The sequence below is a fragment of the Asparagus officinalis genome, chromosome 2 (genome assembly GCF_001876935.1).
Source record: "Asparagus officinalis chromosome 2, Aspof.V1, whole genome shotgun sequence".
NCBI classification, from domain to species: Eukaryota; Viridiplantae; Streptophyta; class Magnoliopsida; order Asparagales; family Asparagaceae; genus Asparagus; species Asparagus officinalis.
Window position 1 is genome coordinate 58,302,177 of NC_033795.1, and position 6,214 is coordinate 58,308,390.

Genomic DNA, 6,214 nt, shown 5'->3' on the forward strand with positions numbered 1-6,214 from the left:
AAAAACAATTTTTCACTTTACCTGTTTCTTTTATTTTCCTTCGGTCGACCGACCCGGTCGACCGACGATCTTTCTGTAATCGATTCGGTCGACCAAGTCGGTCGACCGAAATGAAATACTACAGCGACTTCGTTTTCTTTATCGGGTTTTTGGTTTTGTTATTGGATTCTGTTTTTAAACTCGAACTCTACATCACCCTTGATCTATCATCCTCTCAATCCCAGCGGCTGTCTTCTCTCCTAAAACACCCGACCCCTCTTCTTCCTCCTCATTTTGAAATCGCAGACCTAGGGTTCCAAATTTTTTTCGGTCGGCCGCTTGGATTCAACCGCTGCTACTTCCGTTCTTTTCTTATCAGTTTTGTGGGTAATTTCTTCCTTTACCTTTTGATTTCTGAGTTCTTATGTCTACTTTCTCTTTAGGGTTTTAGTTTTAGGGCATTTTGTTAATTTGCTCTAAATTTATTTTTGTTTACAGGAAGTTGATAATTTATGTTATCTTCTCATAATCATGCCTCCCAAACCCCCTAAAAAGAGATCAAAACCAGAATCTAGTTCCTCGTCTATAAAAGCCTCACATTATGAGGATTATCTACTCTTTAAATCTCTTGTTAGGAAATACAGGGAACTGTGCAAACTGAAAATCATTCCTACCAGATATATCAAATATTCTGAGTTATTCATGTATAACACTGAGTCTATCCTTCACAATGTTGGGTTAGACAGGTTGCTAGATGAGGGACATAAAGTTCCTTATTATCCATTTCTTGTTTATCTGTTTTATGCGAACCTGTCCACAACATCTTCTGCTGATGGTAGTTTAACCATTACATCATCAGTGAAAAATGTTGAAATTACTTTTTCTGCAAACGAACTTGCGGGGATTCTTAATATCCCAACAAGTGACGTTCATCTCATGTCTGTTGATGTTGGAAATCCAGATGTTAACCCACTCATATTTAAGCCTGGTTGCTCTTACCCAATGAGCAACAATTCTCTTAATCCTAATGCAAGACTCATTGCCAGAATTATTGCTCAGAACTTAATTCCCAAAACCGGTAGCTTTGATCATTTCGCTTCTGATAAAATTAATGTTGTTTACGCCATTTTTGCCAAAATCAAAGTAGATTGGACAACTATCTTTATCAAGAATATGGCGTCAAAGCATACAAAATTTCTACCTTTTGGCTCCTTTCTCACCCTCATCTTCAAACACTTCAATGTTGATCTTACAAATGAGCCCAAGATTGAATCCACGAGAGATTTCTTTAATAAGGTCTCTCTTTCTAGAATGCAGATAGCCCTTGACTCCACTCCTTCATCATCTTCTCACTCCCGTTCTAGAGCCTCAATCTCTTCCACTTCTGATATTTGTGACTGTCTGGATCGCCTTGAGACTCAGTACTCAGGTATTCAGAAGCAAGTCTCATCTATTCAAAAGGATGTTAGGACTATTCTTTCATTTCAGCGTCAGTCTCTCGGGATCCCTTCTAATTCTGAGTCTGATTCTGGTGAGGATTCTACTGATGGATCAGGCTCTTCTGATTCTGGAGGTGATGATGATGGTGATGATGATGGTGGTGATGATGGTGGTGATGGTGATGGTGGTGATGATGGTGGTGATGGTGCTGGTGGTGACTGATTTGAGTTTCTCTATGTGATGGTTATCTTTGTCTTTGATGCTCTCTTTTGGAGATGACTGATTTGATAACTCTGTTTTATTTGAGTGTAATAACTCTATGATACTTTGTGGAACAAACTATGTATGGTTTTGTGTGATTTTTTATCTTGTGGACGAATCCATGTTTTGTGCACAACTATATTGCTTCTAATGCTTATGTGATATTTTGTGGCCTATTGTGTTTAATTTATTTCTTTTATGAATCAATGCATTGTTGAAACAACATTCATAATTTGATGTGTGGTAAATACTTGTTGCCTGTCATGAGTTCTTTGCACTGTTTAGTTTTTGTATATTTATGCAAATCTATAATGCTAAAATGATGTTTTGTAATTACTTATGCCAGTTTATCATGTTATGTTAAGGCTATAATCATGTTTTGTTTATAGAACTTGAGTTACTCGTATCATTTTTGCATATGTTTGATAGATAGTTGTTGGTTTAGCTCCTGTATATATGATCCGTGGATGTCATTCAGTCTTTTTGACAGGGGGAGCCTTGACATACAATTCTTTATTTTTTATCTATGCTTATAAGCAGGGGGAGCATTGCTCCTATCTTTCATTTTTTCCCTTTTTGATGTTGTCAAAGGGGGAGAAAATACCACATATAGCTTACAAATTGATTCTTTTATATATATATGGTCTTGTTATGATTTATTCTTGTTTATATGTGGATTATCAGTATATATTTCATATTCATGTATAAATTGTTTGCCATCATCAAAAAGTGGGAGATTGTTGACCCCATGTATAAATTGTTTGCCATCATCAAAAAGTGGGAGATTGTTGACCCTATAGTTTTGATGATGATTTGACAAACAATTTATTACTAATAAGTTTTCTAGTGTTTTGTGTTTATGTTCCTTTTTCAGGTATTTCAACACGAGTTAATCAAGCGTTAAAGATTCAAGTTCATTTGCGTGGATTTACCTAGGTATATGTTTAGTTTACTTACATATATAGTATGATTATATCTAAGCTCAATATATATACACTTAACACGCGATTTTTGACGTTTTCTATCATATAGATGATTTTTCATTAAATGTTGTTAAAATACTTTATCTCATGTTTACAGCTCCTTCATACTCCACTATATACATATATTATATGCACAATATATATATGAATATTTACAAGTCCTATATCAAAGTTCACTTTCATAAAATTACAGGTTTTCTAAGCATTCTTCAAAAACAGGTAGTTTTTACAAACGAAAATTAATTTTCCAGAAATTCTTTTTCATCATTTAGAAAGTTTCCCCAAAGTTTCACTATTTTTTGATGTGATTTGATATTTTTAACGAATTTTCAAAACTGCCCAAAACCTGTCAATTTTGTGTATATCAGAATTCGGTCGACCGGTACGGTTGACCGACAGTTATTCCTTTTCATAGCATAGTTCCAGAGAGCCTTTCGGTCGACCGCACCGGTCGACCGAGAGAATTTTCGGTCGACCGAAATCTACGTCGGTCGACCGCCAGCTTTAAAACTTCGTCTCTCTGGGTTTTTGAACTAATCGGTCGACCGTACCGGTCGACCGACGAATTGTCAGAATGAGCCTAACGGCTAGTTTTTTCAAATGGACTTTTTGGTCTTTTACCTATTTTTAGCTGTTGTATTGGGGTGCTATATATACTCCATTGCTGCTCTTCTTCTCCAATATCCAAGAAATCCAAGTTTGTTGTTTAACAAGTTATTAATCGTGTTTTAGAGCTGTTTAAGAGTTGTTTCATCAATCTGTTTTCAAGAGAAGTTTTTCTACAACAAGAAGAAGCTTTCAAACCCTATTGGAATCATCATTTCTTCAGCTCTTCTTGTTCATTGAGAAGTTTTCTAAACTCTTTCCTATATAGCTTATTATTTCACTTTCATTTGATTAAGCTATATTCATTGAGTTATATTTATTGAGTTTCATTCACTATTATCACAAACACTTATTGAGCTTGATATTCTCATATTATATATTGTGGGTTGTAGTGTGGGATTTAGTGAGTGTGAGCTTTATTGTGTTCTCACTTGTTAATTGAGAACAAATCATTGTATTGAACCTTTATTTGTGAGATTCACTTGTAACACACTTGTACACCGAGAGAAGTGTGAGGAGAGAGAGACGGGGTCAAATCCAATAGGAGTGGCGTCGATTGACGAACCTAGGGAGAGGTTGTAATCGAGCACTTAAGGAGGAGGACACGGGCTAGGTTCCTACACTTAGTGTGTAAAGTGTGATTGTTGAGTGATTGTGTAGTGTGAGAGTTTTCGGTGAACTTGTAAACCGAGTGTGTAGAAGTTCCGCATCCGAGTGGCAATCCGAGCTACATCTTCGGCCGCTAACTCTGCAATCGGTCGGACGGGCACAGATTCGTTCGCCACCAGAAGCCATCGACATTGTAGGAACGTCAGCTCTAATATACGCACAGCACCGGGAAGTTTGAACTTGGCATCAGTGCAGTCGGTTATGCTCCAGAACCAGGCCCTAGCCCCATCTATTAAGCTACCAAGAGTTCGGAGTTGTTGATTCGGATTCCCAATGTAAATCTGATCGTACCCAAGCAGTTGGGCGAATCGACATAGTAGGTATGGCACTATATAACAATGGTTCTGTACCCAAAAGATCATGTAGCTTGGCCGAATGTTGATCAACCAATAAAAACAACCAGCATCAAGACCAGTCTGATATATCCCAAACCTCTCCATGTCCACCAATGAGTCACCGTGTTGACCTAAAAACCGCAGGAAGCAAGTCCAGAGAGCCCAACATTTCTGATTCTGAAGCTGCCTTTTAATTTCTGTGAACCCTTGGCCTTTCCATTTACAATTTTCTATTAATTAGAGAAAGGGAACTGATGGATTTGTAGAAGTTGGGGACGACATCATATCTGATCGATGTAGTATGAACCAGGCCATTAAATAGGTATAGGGGAGCTCTGCTTTTGTGAGAGGAATCTGGGCTGACGGGTGACTTCCCCCTTGAGTGAACACACTCACAATCTGATGAAGCCCTCAAATATCAGCGACCATCATTGGAAGAAGAGATAAATTCTTTTGATGAGCAAGTAAGACCACAGGATAAAGGACTTCTAGAGGCAGAGTGTCTGTGGATTGGAACGGCACCATGCATTTTTTTAACCAAAGAGCGAGGTAGTCGGCAAGCAACGTCATGGGCTGGATCGGCTTTACCGCTTGCCATAAATATGTGTGGAACTTGGTTCTAGCAGGAAAGCCACCTTCAACACCAGCTGAAGTAAAGGACTGAGTGTTGGACTTTTGAATTAGCTCATTCACTTCTGAAGGAGTCAATGGTGTCAGTCCACATATCGCCTCACCCAGACTGCTATCCAGATTCTTAAACAAATAATCCGCAAACTTCTTCAGACTTATTTATGGTGGCATCTTCTTGGATAGCGGATCGGCACCTTCCAAGGCTATGTGATAGTGGCATGTAAGATCCCAGAAAGTGTCATAACGATTGGACGTCCGCGACTTCAACTGCCACAGCTCCCGACCTGAAGGAAAATATTATTGATAGATCATACTACCCATTAGGAGGCCTGACACCTTATGCATCTCATGCAATACCAACCCTAACTCCCCATGTTTGGTCAAGAATGTATTGGTGTCTGAATTGTAAATGTCTAATAGTGCCAGGAAGTGGGGAACACTTATTGTCAGTCCATAAGTAGTGGCGCGGACCGCTTCATATAAACCACTCCCCTTCAACTCGACCTCAAACCGGTTTAAGAAATAATGGCTTAAGCGGGTCCACCAAAGATTATTAGATGAGTACACCCAACCAAAACACCGGTGACCGGTTGCTGGCATTTCTCGACCTAAATTTGCAAGTCGATTCTTCACAGTGTTGGCCACGGTTGAAGACTTCACCCCTAGGTGGGTCATTCAATCCTAAGACCCCCAGATGAAACCTGAATATCCGATTCCGATCACTTGATCTAGGAATCACTCCGTGGGTGACATATCCATAATGGACGCGGTCGTGCTCCTTCGTTAACACCCACGACATTTCCCGTGGGACAGCCTGACATCAAAGTTCTGTGAGTGAGCAGTAAGGGGGAATTGGAGGAAGGTATAGATGCCCGCCATCATCATGATGCAGCCATTGTTCGGCTTCTAAAGACACAGCAGCTGGATCTTTAGTAGAATCGCCGAACAGATACTCCGGCTTCCTCAACGGATGTGTGGAACTTGGGTCCTTCACTAAAGGTACATCCGTANACGATGCTCGCCCTTCCATATTAATTGCTGAAGTTCATCTGGTGCATCCGAAGCAAATTGAGGGGCCGTCGGTATAGGGATAGGTTCGTCAGTGGTGGCATAGGCCTCACTAGAGCAACCTTCCACTCCGAGAGCATTGAGTGCCCTCAAGGGAAAATTAACTGAGGTAAAACGATGTACGATTATTAACACAGTCATAAATACGTATGTTAAGATAGTATAAGCGTTGAACTCATCTCACGAGCTATAAGATAGAGTCACGACCTTATAAAGGGAGAGACGATCTCAATCACATCGTGC